Source organism: Carassius gibelio, chromosome B1 (assembly GCF_023724105.1).
Source record: "Carassius gibelio isolate Cgi1373 ecotype wild population from Czech Republic chromosome B1, carGib1.2-hapl.c, whole genome shotgun sequence".
Classification (NCBI taxonomy): domain Eukaryota; kingdom Metazoa; phylum Chordata; class Actinopteri; order Cypriniformes; family Cyprinidae; genus Carassius; species Carassius gibelio.
The window spans coordinates 2372879-2395607 of NC_068396.1; the positions used below are offsets into that span (position 1 = coordinate 2372879).

The 22729-nt window shown below is 38.5% G+C and overlaps 1 long non-coding RNA gene across 1 annotated transcript; it reads right to left on the minus strand.

Annotated features, from left to right (window-relative positions):
• Window positions 1-1510: 1510 nt before the first annotated feature.
• LOC127949229 (uncharacterized) lies at window positions 1511-3976 on the minus strand. Its single transcript, XR_008152267.1, has 2 exons — window positions 2041-3976; window positions 1511-1935 (listed from the first exon to the last, which is right to left on the minus strand). It is a non-coding gene; the product is annotated as an uncharacterized LOC127949229 (long non-coding RNA).
• Window positions 3977-22729: the final 18753 nt, after the last annotated feature.

The window sequence follows — 22729 nt, forward strand, 5'->3', positions numbered from 1 at the left end:
CCCAAAAACCTTCTAAGAAAATATAATTATACATTGATTTTTTGTTGTTGTTGAGTTAATTACAAAGAGATGACAAGTAACAGTGAATTAAGCGTGCATTATTAAAATGCAAATATATCATTGTAAAACATACTTAACTTATCCTTTAAACAGTGTGCTGTTTTTATTTTTAAGTCAGTTACCACTTTTAAACACGCTTTGTATGACATGCATGCTATAATATGCATATTTATCATTTATAACTTGTTGTTGTTGAGTTAATTACAAAGAGATGACAAGTAACAGACAATTAAGCATGCATTATTAAAATGCAAATACATTCATGCTATAATATGCATATTTGTCATTTATAACTACATATTTTTAAACAAAAGAGATAAAAAAGCGAAAAAGACGATAAATTAAAGACATTAAAATAATATCAAACCGTTTTCTTAATTATGTATGCTTGCACCAAAATAAACAAATGTAATAATCATGAAATCACAAATTTTATATGTACTGTAGAAGAAAAAAAAAACTAAAAACTTTGCATCTGCATATAAACTCACCATATATTATCATTAGTCTAGAGAGTTTGAATAAAAGCAAGTAAATGCAGTGTTTGTTGTTTGTTAGCTGACTCTTATAAGCTCCAGATGTGCGAGTGGCAGAGATCATGAGAGATGCTGGAGAGAATGAGTCAGATAATGATGCAGTGCGTCTACAGATGTGTGAACACCATGTTAACACTTCAGCACGCCGACCGTTTAGATGCTTATTTATTTGCTGTTGACTAAAGCCTGAGACTGTTGCAGACAAGCAAGCGCTGCAGTGAAAACAGTAACTAACGAAATCAGTGACACTGTAAACACCTTTTAAAACAATGCATTTCTGAGATCTTTCCAGTTGTTTGTGATTACTGGATTCATGTTTTTTATTTATTTATTTTTTATTTATTTATATTTTTATTCAGACTGATTCAAAAATTCATAAACTAAAACAAAAACCTAAAAAAAAAAAAAAAAACTAAAAAGAAAAAGTAAAATAATAAATATTGTAAACTAGAAATATTATAAGCTATAAAAGGGTGTAAATACAAAATAAAGATTTTTGGTTGAATTTTTACGTTCTATTACTTTTTATGACTTTGTCAGGTTTTGAAAACGCTAAAAATTATATACATAAATTACCATTAGATTATAATACAATATAGATTATAATATAATATCTAGTTTTATAGCTAAAATTTGAACTTTCGTTTTTTCTATTTACTTTAAATTTGTTAAAATGCATAAAAAAATAAAAATTAATTTACCCACCACAACCTTTTTGCACTCTACCCGTTTGTTTGTTTGTTTGTTTGTTTGTTTTTAGTTAGCGTATAATTACTTTAAGCTAGGCTTAACCATAAAATTCTATAATGTTTGTTTTATTTCTTTGCATGTCATTATTTTAAAGCTAATCTCATGCTTAAAATAACATGATAATCAAAAAGAGATATTGTTCAAAAACAGCGTATTGGACTATATGGTAACCAATTTGTACTGTAATTGTAGCAAAATGTGTTTTTCTCATTGTATACAGCCTATAGAAAACATAAATAATTTTTATGTATAATAAACATCAGGGTTTGAAAGTCTTTCTTCTAAACACAGTAAATGCTGAGTGTAAATGTAAACAGCTGACAGTCACTCTACTGATGAAACAATGATCTTGACATGATGTTCCAGCGAGCGGCTGTGAATGAGCAGTTATTCATCCGTCCTCGGTGCAGACAGACGGCTGTCATATCAGACAGGTGGATGTTCTCAGAGACGTTTAGCCTGAAGTGAAGTGCAGATAATTCCTCCATTGTGCTCTTGTTCAGGTGGTGCGTTTTACACCTCCGTCTGTCCCGATGGAGAACACAATGTGCTGTTGTTCTTGGATCAGTCTCGTCTGGATCTGAAAGGTCTAATCAAAAAAGAATTTCACCCGAAAGGGATGAAAACGAACCGCTTGATTGAAAAGGTGTTCGAAAGAGACACTTAGTTTAGATTAGATTCATGTAATTCTCACAGAAAGCAGAACTCTTTGGGTTCTTCTATTAGTTTGTGTTCTCATGATGCCGAGGAACATTCCCACCTTAAAGAAATAAAATGCAAAGGTAGTGTTAAGGTTTCAGTAAAAAACATACTTTTACATGTTTTTTGAAAGAAATCTCTTCTGCTCACCAAGGCTGCATTTATTTGATCAAAAATACAGTAAAAATTCAAATAACTGTTTTCTATGTGAATAAAATGTACTTTATTTCTGTGTTCAATGCGGTATATACTTCAGTATCCTCCAGAAGTCATTCTAATGTGATGATTTGCTGATCCTGAAACATGTCTGTTATCATAAATGTTGAAAACGGTGCTTGGAAACCGTGATATATTTAATTTTTCATGATTCACAGATGAATAGAAAGTTCAAAGTTGACATTTTGAGCAATTGATTGAATCCTTGATCGTTTCTTTCAAACAAAACCTTACCGTCATCAAACATTTTGTAAATGTGCACATACGACTCGTGGGATTTTGGTGAAATTTACTGACTCGTTCATATGATAACGCTGTTTTGTGGTTGTGAGGAACTCCCACGTCTGTCTTATTCACCGTATCTGGGTATTAAAGAACGACGAGTCCTTCCTGTTAAACACCTGGAAAGCTTTGATTGAGACGCTGTAATCAGTCTTATCCCAAACCTTTGATTATCACATTTTCCACAAAAATATGATTCAACGTTGATAATAATCAAAAATGTTTCCAGAGCAGCAAATCAACATATTTTCATGATTCCTGAAGATCATGTGGACACCTAAGACTGGAGTAATGATGCTGAAAATTCAGCTTTGATCACAGGAATAAATTACATTTTAGATTAGATTGCATGTAACAAAGTGTTTTTAGATTTGATTTCACTGTTCTCCTTTGTAAAGCTCTGTTTAGGGTATTTCATCACCCCTTTATAATCGTGGGTGTTCATGTTCTGTTTGCGCTGGACACGTATGAACGTGTACGTCTGCAGCTGTTGTGGTTCTGCATGTCTGTATTGCGTCTACACACGTGGTTTAAATGCTGATGGAGAACACGTCTCTCCTGTCAGGAGTCCAGAATGGGCTTTGAGGGGTTTGATGAAGGGTTGGTTTTGAAGCCTTTCAATCAACGTCCCTGTGCGGAAGAGCACGTCAGCAGCTAGATAAGCGATCTTGTGCTGACAGAAGAGCTTCAGAAGCAGATGGACCGGTCGGGTGAGCCGGACCCCGATGGGGAGATTAGTCCCCCTGACGTAAAGACTGTCCCCAAAACACCCGAGATTGGCGATTGATGGAAGATGGAGGGCGGGAGCGGGTTCAGTGCCATTTATCAAGCCGTAAAAGCCCTCCAGAACATGTCCGGGGTGAAGGAGCCCGCCTTGTTTTTTATGAGGGCTGTTTAGAGGTTGTTCCTGATGGTGAGATATGGCAGTGAAGGTATGAGACTGTGTTTAGGGCTATAACAAGACACCATATTTCAAACCAAGTCAGTCCTGAACTCTGACCCTCGGTAGATATGACCTTTGTGAGAGGATGCCATGTCAAAACGTTCAGCTCGAAGAATCAAGCATCCTTCAGAACATCTGCTCGCTGTATCTGTGAAAGCAAAAGTTAGTTTCAGCCCTTGGTCCTCAGAGATTATTGACTTACTGGCCTTTGGCTTGCACAGGTTTAAGACAATTGTGAACACAATCTGAAACCTTTCAGTAACCCCCTACAAACCATCCAATACACCATAGAAAACTCAGAGTACCTGCATAACAACACCCTAGAAACCACCTAGCAATTAAGAACAACTCAAAGCACCCTAGCAACTCCCTAAAAACAACCCAAAACACCACCTAGCAATGCAGAACCATTCAAAACACCCTAGCAAACCCATAGAAACCATATAAAACACCCTAGAAAACCCCCTAGCAACAGCATAACAACACCATAGAAACCACCTAGCAATGCAGAAACACTCAAAACACCTTAGCAACTCCCCCCCCCCCCCCCAAAATAAAATATCCAAAAACACCATAGAAAACTCCTATCAACTGCAAAACAAACCACTGCAAAACAACTAGCAATGCAGGACCATTCACAACAACCTAGAAAACCCATAGAAACCATACAAAACACCCTAGCAACTCCCTAGAAACCACCCAAACACCATAGAAACCACCTAGCAATGGTGAGCCACTCTAGCAACTCCCTAAAAACAACCCAAAACACCACCTAGCAATGCAGAGCCATTCAAAACGCCCTAGCAAACCCATAGAAACCATATAAAACACCCTAGAAAACCCCTAGCAACAGCATAACAACACCATAGAAACGACCTAGCAATGCAGAAACACTCAAAACACATTAGCAACCCCCCCCCAAATAAAATATCCAGAAACACCATAGAAAACTCCTATCAACTGCATAACAAACCACTGAGAAACAACTAGCAATGCAGGACCATTCACAACACCCTACAAAACCCATAGAAACCATACAAAACACCCTAGCAACTCCCTAGAAACCACCCAAATCACTCTAGAAACCCCCATGTCATGCAGAATCACTCAAAACTGCCTAGCAACTCCCTAGAAACAACCCAAAACACCATAGAAAATTTCTACCAACTGCATAGAAACTTCATAGAAACCATCCAAAACACATTAGAAATCAACTCTAGTGGCCAGATATTTATATATTTATTTATTGTATTTATTTCCAAACTTTAACTTTAAAAGTGTTACATTCTATAGCATATTTTTTTCAGTATTTAATTAATTTTCTTTCCTTACCTGGTAGAGTCTTCTATTATGTAGTACTTTTTTTTTTTCTACAATGCATTAGCCTTGAATTAATTGAATTTATAACGTCATTTATTAACCTGATTATGATGACTGATAAAATAAGCTCTACGATTTAACTTAATTTGAAATGTTTCGAGGAATTCAAGGAAAATCTGAACCTGGATAAAGTTCCTAGAAATGAATGTCAGGGTTTTCCATATGCCAGAAGCATTCCTTCTTGACAGACACTTCATTTAGACAAATTACTGATATATTTCCAGGCTAGATACGTTTCAGATTCAGACAAGCATGTCAGGCGTTGTGCTACTCCTTTAACATGATTAATTTAATCATTTATAGTGTTGTGAGTCATACAGTATCTTGCACCATTATTTTATCAGCGTTATGTGTATAGTTACACTGTAACCTGCATTAAACCCACTGTAAATAAACACTAAGCTAATGATATTGCATGCTTGACGTATGACAGCCGCATGGTTGGGGAATTTAGAGGATCAGTTATTATCCTGCACTTAAGTGTCTGAGATGATGGATAAATGGACGTAATCTGCCCTCCCTGTGCTTTTAAGGTCTCAGTGTCTTTATATCCATAAGAATTCCTTATCTTTCCTCTCTTTCCTCCCCTAACATTTCCAGCTAATATGCCATTTACTTTTCTGAGAGACGAGAGCTCCTTAGCACATGTAGCATCCCGTCTGTCTGCACTCACAAAGCGTCTCGATTTCTTATGAGCCTGAAGACCAAGAATTGAATAGGATATTCATTTTAATACTCAATTAAAGGTGTAGGTTTGGTTTTAACTTTTGTTAGGACAATTCAAAGCAGCAAAACTATATAGATGCACAGTTCATCAATACTTTGGAAAGAGTCAGAGTAAATCAATGTGTATACTGTATTTATATATATATATATATATATATATATATATATATATATATATATATATATATATATATATATATATATACATGTTATTCTGTCTACCAACAAATGATGAACATTTAGTTAAGAGTTAATATTAGACCTGTGTAAAGCAAACGTAATTTTCTCCAAATTACTGCTTAATGTTTTAATCTTGTAACTATATATTGGGTTCCTTATTTAAATATATTATTTTTCTTCATAAACCACAATAGGACTTACTTATAGGTGTTATTTTGGTGTCTTTGAAATACTATAATATTTTTATTTAATATTTTGTATTAAATATTCATATTTTCATTTTATTTTTTATGTTAGTTAAATTTTTTTTGCTAAATGTTTAATATTTAGATGTAGTTTTTTTTTTTATTAAGTTTTCTTATTTTTGTTGTTTTACTGCATTATGTTAAACAATCCGAAAATTGTCAATATTGCATAGCAACTAATAATATAATAACTCTGAATGACAGCAGTTTACAATCTATGATCACGATTATTCAGAAGTCTTTTTACTTCGGTCTGGTGCCTACCATCTAAATCCACACCCATGTCATAAAAAAAGATCGCACTATGGCACATTCATCATTCCTTTTTATGCTCCCTGAGCATGAATATAATCATCTCAATTACTTTTGCTCATAGACTCTCAAACATACCCATAGGCCTTTGACAAGTTCCTCATACTGTCTTTCCCAGCCAAGACAAAGGCCTTATTGAGAGCGAGATGTGAGATGGGACCACACAGAGTTTACAGTGCATGCAGAGGGCTGCTGGCGTCATATCGACCCACGACGGCAAACCATCCATTATTATCAGCGACGCTATGACAGTCTGTCATCTTTTGGCTTACAAAAAGGAAACGCTTGACTGACTAAAATACCCTTCAGCACATAATGACGAGAAACTCGTGTATGTGAAGACAATGGAGCACTTGAGTTTGAGTTCTCTAGCGTCCCATGTCTCTATCTCTGTCTGACAATAGGGGTGGAGGACAATAGTGTGTTGTGTGAGGTGTTGCTGGTGCTGAAGACAACCGGACGGATGAAAGGATGTTCCCGACTGCTGAATGGAAGGAGAGATGGTTTGATCAGTGATATTGTCAGGCCTGTGTGGTCTGTTGATTGGTAAACAAGAGAAAAAGTAATGCTAGAGATGGGTGGGATATCCTAACCTAACAAACAAGTCAGAAAACCTAATGAATTTCCTAGCAACTGTAAAGCAACACATTGGAAACCAGACAGAACACATGAGCAATGTCCAGGAAATACATAGTAATGCCCTAAGGACTAGATAGTAACTGCATAGTAACAATACAAAAAAAAAAAAAAAAAAAAAAGAAAAAAAATAGCAACCCCCCTAGAAGCCACCCAAAACACACTTGGGACAACCTACAGTAGCATCTCCACAGCAAGTGCACAGTAATGCCTGAGTAACCACTCAGGAAATCTTAGAAACCACACCAAACTACCCAATAATCCACCCATTGCAAGACCTTAAAAAACAACTAAACCTCCTGACAATTCCATAACAACACCTTAGAAACCACTTAATGAACCTAACTAGCAATGGCATAGTAGTGCCTGAGCACCCAATCAGAAACCCTAGAAACTACCCCCCAAAAACCATTGAATCCACCAATAGCAACATCCTAGAAACCTTCTAGCAACTGCATAGTCACAACTTAGAAAAGACATAGCAACTGCATAGTCACAACTTAGAAAAGACATAGCAACTGCATAGTAACACCACACAAACCACCCTAGCAACACCTTAAAAAAAACAACCCAAAAGACCATTTGAACCACCTAGCAATGCTCCAGCAACTGCCTGAGCAACCACTCTAGAACTCTAAAACTCTAAAAACACCCCTCCCCTCCTCAAAAAAAATAAAAAAAACACACCCTATAATATACCGATAGCAACACATTAGAAACCATCTAAAACACTTTAGAAACATCCTGGCAACTGCCTAGCAACACCTAAGAAACCACATAGCAACATAGCAATGACCTAGAAACTTCATAGTAACGCCTGTGCAACCACTCAAACACCATAGAATTCACCCATAGCAACACCGTGGAAACATCCTAGCAACTCTCTAGCAACACCATAGAAAAGCCCTAACTATCACTTAGGACCACCCAAAATGAAAGCACCTAGCAATGCACAAACACTGAAAACAAGGTAGGAACCACCCAACTATGCCCTAGAAATCTCCTAGAAACTCCCTGGCAACACCTTAGAGACCACCCAAAACAAACTCCATGGCAACACCTTAGAGACCACCCAAAACAAACTCCATGGCAACACCTTAGAGACACCCCAAAACCAACTCCCTGGCAACACCTTAGAGACACCCCAAAACCAACTCCCTGGCAACACCTTAGAGACCACCCAAAACCAACTCCCTGGCAACACCTTAGAGACCACCCAAAACCAACTCCCTAGCAACACCTTAGAGACCACCCAAAACCAACTCCCTGGCAACACCTTAGAGACACCCCAAAACCAACTCCCTGGCAACACCTTAGAGACCACCCAAAACCAACTCCCTGGCAACACCTTAGAGACACCCCAAAACCAACTCCCTGGCAACACCTTAGAGACACCCCAAAACCAACTCCCTGGCAACACCTTAGAGACCACCCAAAACAAACTCCCTGGCAACACCTTAGAGACACCCCAAAACCAACTCCCTGGCAACACCTTAGAGACCACCCAAAACAAACTCCCTGGCAACACCTTAGAGACCACCCAAAACAAACTCCCTGGCAACACCTTAGAGACCACCCAAAACAAACTCCCTGGCAACACCTTAGAGACTGTCGGGCAACTCCCTAACAAACTGCACAGTAATGCTGGGGCAACCACTCAGAAAACCACCCTAAAAATGCTCTAGAATCCACCCTTAGCAACACTAGCAGCTGCACAGCAGTATGCTAAAAGCTACTCAGATAAACACATACCAAAGCATCTACAACACTGTCACGTCATTGCGAAGAATCTAGATATCCATATCGGAGAGCAAAGTATGACAAAGACTAGACAAGAGTAAAACACCCAGCAAACACTTAAAAAAATAATCATCATATTCTATGAGTTTGACTTGGCTTTGCAGCAGAGCAAAGAACAGTAAAAACAAGCAGAAGCCTCTGCCAAATGATATTAATGGCAAAGAGCAAGTATGTCTGGTGTCTGCTAACTAACGATTGCCTTTCAGCAAACCAGGACAATCAGGTGAGCACGAATCACATTATATGAATACATTTAAAATTAGGTTCAACCTTCAAAGATGAATTAAAATTGTAGATGTAAATAGAGAGAGAGAAAGAAAACAAAGGGAATAAGTCCCTCAAAATACAGCCATAAGAAATCTGACGAACACCCCTAATGACTGTCAGATGGTGCTGTCTTACAGAGTATTTTGTAATATTTTTACAGCATCAGTTTCATAAGAGCATTGAAATCATGCATCTAGAATGTCATAGCAATGATTCAATGCTGTCATTTTGTTGTTTAGTAGACACGAAAGAGGTTCCCGGATTACTGCAAGATCTGCTTTGACAGGAAACACGAGTACAGCTTCAAATTCAGTGTGATTCTTACAGTGCACATATGAGTCACTGAACTTGCCCATCCGTTTCCTCTTCTTGCATTGATATGGATGCAGATGCATTGTAAAAAGACGGAAGATGATGTGGAAATACCTCATATCCTAATGGTAAAAAATAAGATGATAATATTAACCTGGGAGGGTCAATCTACCGCACGACCTGATGTGAAAGGATCAGAAACTCTTCCCAGACCTGAGCGTCAAACTTCCTGCTGCTATATTTATCCGGGGTTTACTTATATCTCTTCATTTTCTTCACACGTTATCTGCTGCTCTTTAGTCCAAATTAATAGAAATAATCCACTGTACAACTCAAACGTTTGGGGGTTTTAATGTTTTTTTTCCAAGAAATTTCCAAGAATGCATTTTAATACAGTAAAAATTGGGAATTATTATTTAAATTTAAAATAGCTGCTTTCTAAGTGAATATCAGTTCAACTGTAATTTATTTCTGTGATGCTCCGCTGTATTTTCAGCATCATTCCTCCAGTCTTCAGTGTCACATGATCTTCAGAAATCAGAATAATATGATCATTTACTGCTCAAGAAACATTTCTGATTATTATCAATGTTGAACACAGTTGTGCTGCTTCCAATTTTTGTGGAAATTACGATACGATGAAGTGAAAGTTCAAAAGAGCAGGATTTATTTGGAATAGAATGGTGTTTTGTAACATTATTAATGTTTTTATTGTCAATTTTGATCAAATTGTTGCGGCCTTTTCTAATGCATATTCCAAACTTGGCTAAACATGATAATTAAATTAAACTTTTGAAACAGTAACAGTATCTTTTAAGTAGTTGAAAATGCATGTGCACAGAAAATTCATTGGCACAGTTAGAGAGGCTGGTGAAGTGTGTGTGTGTGTTTAGTCATGGATTGTGTGACCCTGTGAATTGGAGTGAATCAGCCCAGTCTCGCTGTTTTTCTTCCTAGTTACTGTTGCCGCGTTACCCTCTATAATCACACAGAATAGTACCTGAAGACTGGCTCCAGACACACAGAATGGTTTCCACAGACATGACCTCTCGCTCACCAGGGGTCACCGGGTAAATGTCACACAAACACTCATGGACCAACACACTCTCTAAATGAGAACGCAAACAAGCACAGACAGACACAGAAGCACACACGTTATTGTCAGCAGAAAACCTCACAGTGCATTAGCAATCAAAATCCTGTCAAACATACGAAGCAGACTCCTCAATAATCACCCATTTATATATATATGTACTGAATTTTTCAGCACATATTTGCTTGAATAGTATATGCATGATGTTATGTGACTATTAGCTGAGACTATTAGCAAATAGGACACTAAAATATTTCTCAGTGATGTTTCAATTAATAACCAGAATCAGAAAGTACTAGATGAGTAACTAGCTGTCTTACAATAAGCTCATAAAGTTATATAATTTATGACTTTGGCATCATGGAAATTTGAGCAAAGTATGAGACGTTGTTGGGATGTCTTCTAAAACTCTGGAGGAGACACATGGGAGATTACTTTTTCCAAGGAGGAACATCTTGGACACTTTGTCTACATTTAATCTCTTTGCTATTTAGGAGAATCAACTGAGACATAAAAGAGATCTTATTTTCGTTTGTTACAGCCTGCAGGAATGATCTTGTAACAATCACAAACCATTTACTCTTCAAGCTGTTAAACACAATGCATGACAACACTGCAGTTCCTCTGCCAAATGTTTCACTTGTAGGACACATTAAACTCATCTCTCATACTCACACATGATGGCTTATGTGTATGTTACAGCAGAAACATGCTCTACACAAGTGTGCAAACGCAGATGGAACTCTCAGGCAATGCAATGTGCATTTTTGCATTACTGTGGCCATCACAAACTCAAGATGATAAAGTCTCCTGCCAAATAATATGTCTTCAATCTGAGAAACCAATCACACATATCTGAAAGCTTCTGTGTTTATGTACTTGAGCATTTCAGTAAGTGGCTCTGGTGGTGTAATGCTAATGTAGCAGTAATCTGTTGGCGGTGGGAGTCGGCGATCCCAGAGAGAGCGGCGCAGAGAGAGAGACGCTAATCTACTTTACTGTATCAGCCTGCACGAGTCGGGCCGGGACACAGCCTGACTCCGACCGCAAACACATGTACACAGATTTACAATATTAATGTAGCACATTTCCTGTTATTATTCATGTTAACATCAACAAATACACATTTCTCACAAACAAAGTCAAAAGTATCAGAACTGGGGCACATCACTGTTACATCCAACAAGCATCCTTGTCTAAATGTGCTTTAATGACAATTCGGCAGATTTTCTGGAGAATTGGCCTAATCATTTTTTTCTATTTGTTTTTATTTAACAATTAAATAATAAAACAAACTCATACTTTTTAGAAGTGCAAGTTAACGGATTTTAACATTTATCCATTATAAAGAAAAAGTATAACAAGTATTGTTTGTGTTACCAACGTTTTGGCAAAACAAGTAGCCTTTGTCAAGGTATGATGAGTGAATGTGCAATTCTATTTTTTCTTTATCTGATCTTTTTTTTTGCCATCAAATTTGTTTTCAAAAGGAATTTGTTTCCAATTTACTTGGAAAAATTGTAGGTAAGTATACACAACTAGCTTCAAAGCTTGAGAAACTTTGTTGTTTACGTCACAGTTACAAACACATTAGTGTCCACACATTCTGAATCAATGAATCGCTTAAATTATGCTATGAATATTAGAAGAAAAGTGATCAGCAGTGACACTGACCTCAATAGTACATGAATTGCTGGTCAAGATTCACTTTTCAGGTTTCTGTGAAGTTCGTCTCTTTACCAGGTCACAGAAACTTCTCCACCTTAAATGAAGACCCACCCCTCAGTTCCACAAGGCCCATGAAAATGCCTTTTTGGACGGTCTCATACTGCCATCTACAGAGCATGGTAATGTGCTGCAGGCCCGCGGGCTCTTAAGGTGGACCAGAGGAATTAGGACTCATTGACAAGATGTCAGAATTGAATTTCAAAGTTATGTAGCTGAAGCTCATGTAAAAGTGTAGCGTGTATTTTTAGGTTTAAGTTTCAGAATAATAAGATCAGATCTTACTAAAGGTGCTGTGAAATGCTTGTTTGCATTACAAGCATTACATGGGTTTCCCACAAGGTTTCACCTCCTCTCCACTGGGAGGCTCACAGCTCTTTTTACAGGTGCAAGCTGAGACACGCCAGCAGCTGTTCAGTGTCATGTGAACGCAGAGATGCACAGCTGGATGGTTCTTGGAAGAAAAGGTACATTTTGGACAGTTTGTATTTGGAAGTTTAGATCTGAACCTTCTGAAAGTCAACAGGGGATACGTGAGATTTACAGTGTATGTTTCTCAGGAAGCGATCGGCATTTAATGTCTTTGCTTTCTAGGAGAAGCGCTTGATATATTAACAACTCATTGGTGATTGTTCTCTCTTATAGGTTAGCCAAGAATTGGGTTGAAAACAAACTTTCAAGTTCATGGGAAAGTCAAACACACTCTGGGCCGACAGCAACAGAAGGAACTGCGGTGGGGTGCGGAAGGATGCACTTTTCGTATCTTAGAGCCCTGTGATGATGAAAGAGAAAGAGATGCAATCAGCCCAATTCATCTCTTGAGAGAGAAAAAAGAATAAGAGGGAAAACCTACAGAGACTGGTGGCACAATGAAGAGATAACAGCTCAGAGATTACGGAAAGACACAGAGATATCCTAAATATGAGCTACTCCAGAGCCACGCTGGGGCAGAGACTGACCCACCACACACACTGCTGCTAGAATAAAAATGCCTGTTTGTGGGTTTTGGTAAAGGCCCACACCACATTATGACCCTGGTTATGTGGCCACATGTTTACAAATACACAAATAGTCACTATTTGGACACTCAAGTGACACTTACCAATAGAGAAAAGCAATAGTATACATGTACTTTCTTTTAAGTTGTAGTCTGGATCTCACCAGATCATTTGACCTCATCAATGTGCACAAGGAAGCAATGGTGGCAACCTTGATTTATTTATAGCATTGCTATAAAATTCAGTTGTTGGTGCCATTAAATGTACTAATTTGCCCAATTGGATATCAAAATCTCATTTTGTTTTCCACAGAAGAAAACATCATACAGGTTTGGAACAATGCAGGGATGAGTAAATTATGAAACAATGTTCATTTTAGGGTGAGCTATCACTTTAAAGCAATAGCATCCAGGAAGCATTTGTCATTTTTAACTGGATAGTCGCACTACATTTATATTGCACCACACAACATATGCTAACAACTTACTGTCTCTGGATTGTATGAAACTAGTTAATGGACTTCCATCAGAGCGTGTCTCAATAACATCATGCAGAGCTGTTCTCCCTTGAGTGAACACGACAGACCGCACGCATCAAATCTGAGCCCCCTTTGATAGCATTGCTGGAAACTTGAGTGCGCTCCAAGTTCTCACCAAAGCCAAGATGGCAAGAGCTGGAGAATGTGCCAAAGCGCTGATTGAGTGATAGGATCGGGGAGCACTTGATTGCACTTTCGTAAGCCAGCAGTTATTGGTGCGTTATTATGACTCATTGTTGTGCAAGACTCTCAATGTGACGACTCGTCGGTCGTCACGTTGGTGTTCTTGTGAATTTCTCTGACGTTAATGATGGGGACTCTGGTCCTGCCAGATACTTCTGTCCCTGGAGGCTACATGAAGGATGAGGGACCATGTTTGTTCATTGGTGGGCTGCTCTCCTCAGACCCAGCCACAGTACTGAGAAAAATGCTATAAAAATATCACAGGCACACCTGATGTCGTTTGCCAGAACCCTAGGGTGCCATTGGCTAAGAGAAATCGAGTGTGTTTTGGCTTAGGCCTTGCCCCAATATTGCTGTATTCCTTGGCATACCATTCTGTTTTGTACACCGTAGGGTTCCACACTTGTTGAGTCTGAAAGAGCAGAGGGGCGCTCCAGCTGCAAAGCTCTCATTTGACGAAGAGAAGTGACCCTGCTGTGAGAGATGCAGAACCTTCCATCATGTATGGATCAAGAAGCTGTCCCCGTTCAAGGCATCAGCATTCTGGCAGCATGGCTTAAGACCTTGTTAAGCAGTGATGTGGCAAAGGAAACCCAAAGAAACATTTCGCCCCGCTTTCAGTCTCTCTGACCACCGAGCTTTGAATTAAGTGGATTTGTCTGTTGTACGCGTAAACAAGTTGTGCATTTCTGTTCCTGGTATTTCTCAGACCACTCTGGTTTCTTCTGTAAAACTAATTTGTCTTTGACCTGAGACACACATTCTGTTATATACCACTTCTAAGAAATTGGCCTGCTGCCTGCAAACTCTTTACTTAATGGACCACCCAAGTAAATAAATCCAGGATGGAGAATCGCTGCCCTGGAGCTGCAAGGTCTGAATCTACTGGTGTCCACAGGAAGGAAATGTTCTCTGCTGTCTAACTACAGGTCTCCAGGGTCAGGATGCATAGATTCACTTTCCCTTTAAATCTCATAAGCTACTAATCCTTATCCCTACTTGTATAAAGGATGGAAGCTTGGGAAAACTGCAATCGCTGATCACCAGTGGAGATTAAGGACATGGATCTTAAGGTCCCAGGTAAAGATCAAAGAGCCTAAGAGTATCCAAAATCTCTATAGGTATAAGGGTCAGAGTGTCTTTTCCTTGTGCATGGTACAGTCGAGAGGAGGGTAATGATGGTTGCGAGGGTTGGATGAGGGACGGGGGTTGGGGCTTGCACTGTTGTCAGCACCTCCTCTCGTGTCCATTCAGGTGATAAGGCCTCCATTGAAGTCCTGCCAGAGGAAGATAATGGCAGCTCTGACAGGATTGCTCTGTGAAGAAGCCGCTTAACGGGGCCTCAGTGTGCCCGCAGTGTAGACCCCTCTAATGGCAGCTGCCACCCCCCCTTCACCCCTTGGTCTTTATCTCCAAACAGGCGCCCCCCTTTGGACCGGTGGCTTTCATCACCTGCCAGAACTAGCTGGAAGGCCGCAGGGTTTTGGGTCCATGCTACCCCTCTGCCATGTGCCTGTCCAAGGCTTTGAGGTCAATGTGCAGTTTCTGCAGGTCCAACTCCCGAGGGGCCTTGTTGAGAAACGAATGAAAGATCTGAGCTCTTGGGGAGGACCCAAATGTGTCGTCTGAGAGGATACAGAACTGTCTCTAATCAAAAACGTAGTCTTGTAAACAAGGAAGACATGCAAGTAAACAAATGAGCGGCTACATATACAACGACATCCTCTTCATTCTATCCCATTCCTTGTTATTTGTCTTCTGCATGGGCCTCCCTCATATATGACCCGCTCTCACCATCCCCCTTTCTCTTGACATAAACACACTAAAAACCGTGCGTGTTTCCCTGAATCAGCTGAGAGCAGGTCTTTGATCTATTGTCGTTTTCACCATGGTTTCCAGCCCCTGCTCAGTGGGTAGTGTGTCTGGATCTGCTCTCTATTGTGTGATCTACACCCGGGCATATTCCTTTGAGGCTCCACGCTGGCTCTTAACATGGTCTGTTCACAAGATCCAATATTCAAATGATGTACTTAGTAGCCATCACTCTATTTACCATGTCAATCATAAAGCCACAAGAAAACAGTGAGGCACCACAGGTCCATGGACTTTAACACAAGATTTGGCCTGCAGCTTTCTCTTAGTCTTTTCTCTCGATTTCTTTCTGAATGCCTGTACAGTATTTCAAGAGAAACCAGTGCTTTTTTGCTCAGGATCTTAGGCACGTTTTGACAGAGATTGTCAGGTAAGTCAACATGAGGGTTTGCAGCATATCATTAGCAATACAATTATATCATTTTTGATAAAATACACTAAGACTATTAACCAACAGATGTGGAATTTTTAGTGGCAAGTGCTGAGCTCTAGAGAGCATGCTGCTAATATAATGCCAGTATAAACAGTCTAAAACTATTTTATTATGTAAACATTGACTGTGCTCTGCACATATGCTACATGTGCAACCTTAATCTAAAGCTCGTTTTATCATAATCAACAAAACATATCAGATCTTATGAGCACTTTGGATAGTAAACCTATCTCACAAATCTCACCCTATATTTTATTTATTTTTTACCATTTTCATAGGTAGAGGGATGGATAGAGAAGAGAATGAGATGGACTGATCCTGACCTAGTTTCAACCCTGCCAGCTTGACTGCCTGTGGTTTTGTTTTCTGTATTTGGTAAGTACTTTTCTTTTCAATGCATGGTCCCCTTGGGCCTGCGAAGTAGCAAAGTAAAATTCATAACAGCTTGCTGAGTATTTTGGTCTTGCACGCTGGTAAAGGATTAATATGGAAGAATATGTCCTACTGCTTTTGGCAAATATCTGCATCACAGTCAGGAACAGATCTTGTGCATGACCCCATAGCATATACCTACTACATTTTCTCTGCCTGCCACAGGTGGAACAGTTTCGACATAAATTACAGATGAAGACATCTACTGCTGAGTTTCCCATAGCTGCTGCACCTGTGCAAATGGAAGAATGCATCAGTATGCATGCTCAAGAGATTCAATTAAACAATCCCAGAGCCACGGTAAACTGTAAAAAGTATGCACAGTAGAGTGAACGTCAGAGCAGCTTGGAACAAATAATAACTGAGTCTCATGGGCAGAATTGACCACATTTTTGACCTCACCCAGAAAAAAAATTTAGACTTATGATTAAATCCTTAACCCCTTAGTATGTACAGCAACAGTGATGCTTAGCTTAGAAAATCCTGCTAATTAAACCTGCCCTTGCTTCAATACGGTTTCAGTAGACTGTCTGCTGTAAGTCAGCTGTCTTTAAGGATCACTTGCATCTAAGAAGCTTGGATAATGTCAACAATCCCACAGATCTATGTACTGTAAGAGTTATGCATAGCCCACAGAAAACAGCAACTACATGACCTCCTCCAAACTAGGTCAATGATCGTGATAAATTGGGCCAGATATTTTTTCCCTATTCTCCCTGAAAAGCTTTTTTTTTCATTTATGTCACTGATCATTCAAGTGTGGAGCTCAAGCGCTACAGGATAACGCACATACTTGAGCTTTTAATACTTAGTGCTAGAGGTTTTATCAACTTACTTTAGCAGACACTTCTAATAAGTCTGATTAAACTACATTTGTCTTTAAGATATACTATTGACTTCAGTAAATCTATTTTGATTATAGGAAATTACTACTTTCTTTTTTTGGAGTGGGGGGAATTTTCCATCTTACCACCTGTTGCCAAAATCTCTAGTTGCTCAGCACAACACAATAAAAATAGAAACCAAAGGACTGATGGAATGTGTTGCTGCCCATTGTTATGGTTGCTGCTGATTGGGACATGAATGATTACAACATTACTGTATATTTTTAGGTACATCTTGTATTTAATTTCCTTGATTAATGTAGAGTAGTGCATCTTCCTGTGCTCAAATTCCCTTCCAACAGTTCTTGAAACTACACATTGCCATTTGTCTTTCCTCCTCATGCTTGCCGTCTCCATCATTTCCCTCCCACATTTCCACGCTCTCCATGATTCACAATTACTTCATTTCAGAGGTGACCTTCATCACATGCATCACATGCAGTTGTCAGGCCATTATGAATAGTGTGGTAAAGTGCAAGTTAGTGTGGTTTTGTTCCATGCATATGGCAGCTATCTGTTTTAATTGTACAGAGTTTCCACCTCTTGTAGTCTCGCTCAGCTCTTTTTTGTGGAGACCATCTGGGAACGGTGTGTTCTTAATTAACTCCCATTCTCTTTGTTCAGGGGATCAGCTCTCCAGCCATTCTGTAAAGATCTACAGCACACCAAAACGGAAAGCATGCTTCCTCAACGTAATTAACGTTTGTCTTAAAAACCAGACTTTTCATAATCTAAGATGAAGTTGGTGATATGCTCAAAACTGCTTTTTCACCAAAATTATGCTGGTGCCAAAGCATCACTCTCTCAGAGCTGATCCACATTCACACACAGACATGAAAGTCAAACGTTACGACATAAATTACTGACAAACATTGCCAATGTTCCAACCCAAAACCCTTTTCTTTGGTTGAAATGTTGGATACTGAGCCAGTTTGGGAACTGCCTCTAGCACCAATGTTCTGCCAGTGGAAAGGGGGTTACATGATTTTAGTTTGGGATTTGCAAGATAACTATGACTTATATACAGTAATCTGCATAAATTAGGTGAAATTCTTATTTTAAATTAGATTTATTTTCAGTAATTGGGAAATAAACTACATAAAAATGAAAAATTTCTCAACTATGTTTGCCATCTTTTTTCTTCAACTAATTGCAGTGCATTAAAGGATTGCCATATGTGAGTACTGAGTTGTATGTTATACTACCTTACCATTTGAATTAGTCCACCGATTTCCAAACATTATAACATAAATTACAAATAAACATTGCCAATTTTCCAACCCAAAACCCATGTCTTTGGTTGAAATTTTGGACATAGAGCCAAACCAGGAATTAAATTTTGTATTTGCAAGCTAGCAATGGCTTATATTTAATATACTGCATATATAAGTCAAATACTTAATTTTAATTCGATTTTTTTTTAATGTGCAGTTTTCAGTAATTGAGGATTGAATTAAATGAAAATATATTTTTATCAACATTTCTCGATTCTGCCCGCCATCTTTTTTCTTCGATTTCATTGCAGTGCATTGGGGGATTGCCATAACTGAGTAGTATGCTATACTACCTTACCATTTGAATCAGTCCACCAATTTCCAAACATCACAACATAAATTACCCACAAACATTGCCAATTTTCCAACCCAAAACCCTTGTCTTTGGTGGAAATGTTGGACATAGAGCCAAACTGGGAATTTAATTTAGTATTTGCAAGCTAGCAATGACTTATATTAAATATCCTACATATATATAAGGTGAAATACTTAATTATTTTTTTTATGTACAATTTTAAGTAATTGAGGATTGAATTAAATGAAAAAATATTTTTACCAACATTTCTCAATTTTGTTCACCATCTTTTTTCTTTGATTCAATTGCAGTGTATTGTGGGATTGCCATCTCTGAGTAGTATATTATGCTACCTTATAATTTGAATTAGTCCACCAATTTTCCCTACATTGTGCTCAAACAACTCACTAGGATTTGAAACAAAATATGAGTTGGTATTCTGTCTCGCCACAGAATATAAAGATTATAAATTAAATTAAATCCATAGAATATAAAGTTCAAAGTTGTGTCTTCAGGTAACACCTACAGCCGTCAACTCTGGGAAGATGATAAATGTCTGTCTGATGAGAGCAAACCCGAGTGCCAGGATCTCACACATCTGAAATGAGAACACGAGGGATGGTGCCAAAGGCCTGTAGCCCAGCACAAATGGAGGTGATAAATAAATGTAATCCATCTGTCCCTTTGAAGGGGGGTGGAGGGGGGACTAACAAATGATCCTAAAAATGAATTGATCTCGTGCACATGGAAAAATTGACTGGCTCCATCCTTCATTATTTTTTCTGGGGCACCCAGATTTGGAGCCAAATGTCTGATGTGCATCTTGCAGCAGTGTTTATTTGGCTGCACCTCTAATGTGAAGTATAAAGCAGTGTTGCCCTTCAATAAAGAGCCAAAAATGGCTTGTTCCAGCACCTGGGGTAAGCGGTAATCCATGCAGAGGTCTTTTATGCCATGCATTTGACCTGTATAAGACACTTGGGAAAATAAAGTCATTTGAAATGCATGGTGTTTGTGGATTGTCTTTCCACCTTCCCTAATTTGAGAGCTCTTGTGAACTGGACAGGACTTTTTCTCAGTATCCAAAGGTTTTGTACATTCCTATGTAGTTACGTTCTAGCTACTTCATACCCCTGTCAGTTTGAGTATCTAGAACTGAAGTGTAAATCACCTTCCAACTTCAAGAGGAAGCTCTATGTAAGCTCTCAGATGTGTAGACGCGACTGTTGCCCTGATTTATGAACTTGGCTAAGCAGAGGTTTTCCATTTCATCTATGGGATCCTGTAGTGTCTGTAACAAAGTCACATATTGTTGTAATTGTTGTATGTGAATGGAAAGGTGTGCATGTGCAGAGACCTTTCTTTCACTCAATTCTGCATTTTAAAAGCTTCCAACAGTGGCAAAGATAGTCTCTGCTGATCACTAAAAGTCCTTTAATTCAATGTACAGAAGAGTCTCTATCAGATATGGGTCGTTTTTGTTGCAGAAATTGTTTGTTGTTCTTGTAATTACTTTTTTTTGTTACACAATCTTAGTCCAAATCCCCTCTAAACTCTACAGAGCGATACGATACCTTGGTAAGATCAGTTGATTGTTCAAGCACGTAACTGTAAAATTGGATTGGTTTTGATCCAGGTCCATAATGGATGTTGAATCAGGAACATTTCCGACTTGTGTAAATCACACTGTTCTCCTCACACATGCAAACGTTTTGGCAATTTCCTTCGAATAATAGTTTTGGTGATAGAGAACTTGCTGACACAGCACAGTTTTGCCATCTGTGAGATGAGTGTGTTTCATAACTCATTTGTTCCTTCTTTCATCTGTACGTTTGTTACTATAGCAGTGCTATAAATGTGTGGCATGGCTATCTGAACAAACGATAAACTGAGGTGTTCATTGGGACATTGGGTTCAGTAAGATTTGTATTCTTTTTAATAATATATCATGACTTTCTATATGCAATATTGGCTTGTGCGTGAGCTATTGTCTCATAAAGTGTTTAGTTGAACTGTTTAGCTGTTTCCAAACCTTTGACTTATAGTGCATGTAGAGTTGTACATTTTTGGACTAAATTAAATTGTAATACGGCTCAAAAATGCAATGAAACAGCATCTTTTCGGATCCTAAAACCACGATACACAAAGACTCAAGCCGCTACAGACGAAGGAATACGAGACAGACATTAACCGCTAAAGAGAATTCAGCCAAGTCAACATCTTTGTGTCTTTCTGCCCACATTCCTCCCACATTCCAGCCTGTTAAAAACAACAGTGGTCGGAATAATTACCACCACGTGTTCAGGCCTTCATCTCACCATCTCAAGCGCACGAGTATAAAGCTCTTTCACGGACAGAGGAAAGAAAATCTTCAGCCTGTTGGTCAATACTGTTCTCTAGTGTTGTATAGTTAGTCTGTTTTGTTGTTTAATTCAGTGCAGAAACAGCTACACTTGCATTCTCTGCCTCAGATTTGGAACGTGAATGGGAATAATGCACATCTGTCAAACTTCTTCAGGAATTCTGCCTGGACAAATCATCTTCCCGGAGCCAGCTGGCTTTCAAAGCAGCTTATCGACTGTCGTTCTGTCACTGTCTCCCTCTCTGAATAATATCACATCATTTCATTTCATTTTTGTATATATAATATATTTTATATTTCTGTTTATATATTTATTTATTTGTTTGTTTATGTAGTTTTCATATTTTTTATTTATTAGTTTGAGCTTATTTTACTAATATTTAGATCAATAAAAATTAAAAATGTTTCCTTAACACCTATAAAATAAAATAAAATAAAGTAAAATAAATCAGTTAATGTTAATTTTGTTTCAAGTAATTGTTATATTTATTTTGGAAGAAAACACCACAAAATTCTCATTTCAGTATATTTTGCATGCGTTTTTTTTTTTTTTTTTGCGTGTTTTGGAAAGTTGCTTTCCAAACCACAATAATATTAAAATAATTCAAGAATTTTCATATTTATATTTTAAGCAGTATATATACATACACCGGCCACGAACAGGTGCTCCTCGCAAGATTTCCGACAGAGGAGTGAAAATACTTATCAGAAGAGTTTTCTAAGAGCCAACAATCACTTGTGGAGAGCTTCAGAAAGACCTGGAATTAGACTGTGAAACACTGGGAGAATATAGTCTGGTCAGATAAGACAAAAATTTAACTCTTTGGATGCCATAATACACACCATGTTTGAAGGTCAAAGGGCATTGCACATAAACCCAAAACATCATGGTGTAGCATGGGGTTACTATGATCACGCATACTTGTTTATGCATTAAAATGTCACTGCTGTCTATAGAAATACATGATGGTAAAGTGTTTTCTGTCCTGTAGTGTGGGTTCTGCTGAGGTCCAGAAGCACAATGAGGAGGTGTTTCTTCATGCATGTGTTTAGAGTCCTCCATTCCCTCCTGCAGTCCCGGCACGTTCCTCCACCTTCCCCTCCTCTTTTTCCCCTCGTCCTCCATCCGGTCCAGTCAGCACGGATCAATCAGACGTCCTCCTGCTCTCTCTCTCTCTCTCTCTCTCTCTCTCTCTACTGTTAGTTGTTTTCCTGTGCTGTCATTTTTGATCAGTCTCTATAATATTCTCAATAATAGGCCCAAGATCTCGTCCTCTGTCTTTCTCCGCTTCTCTC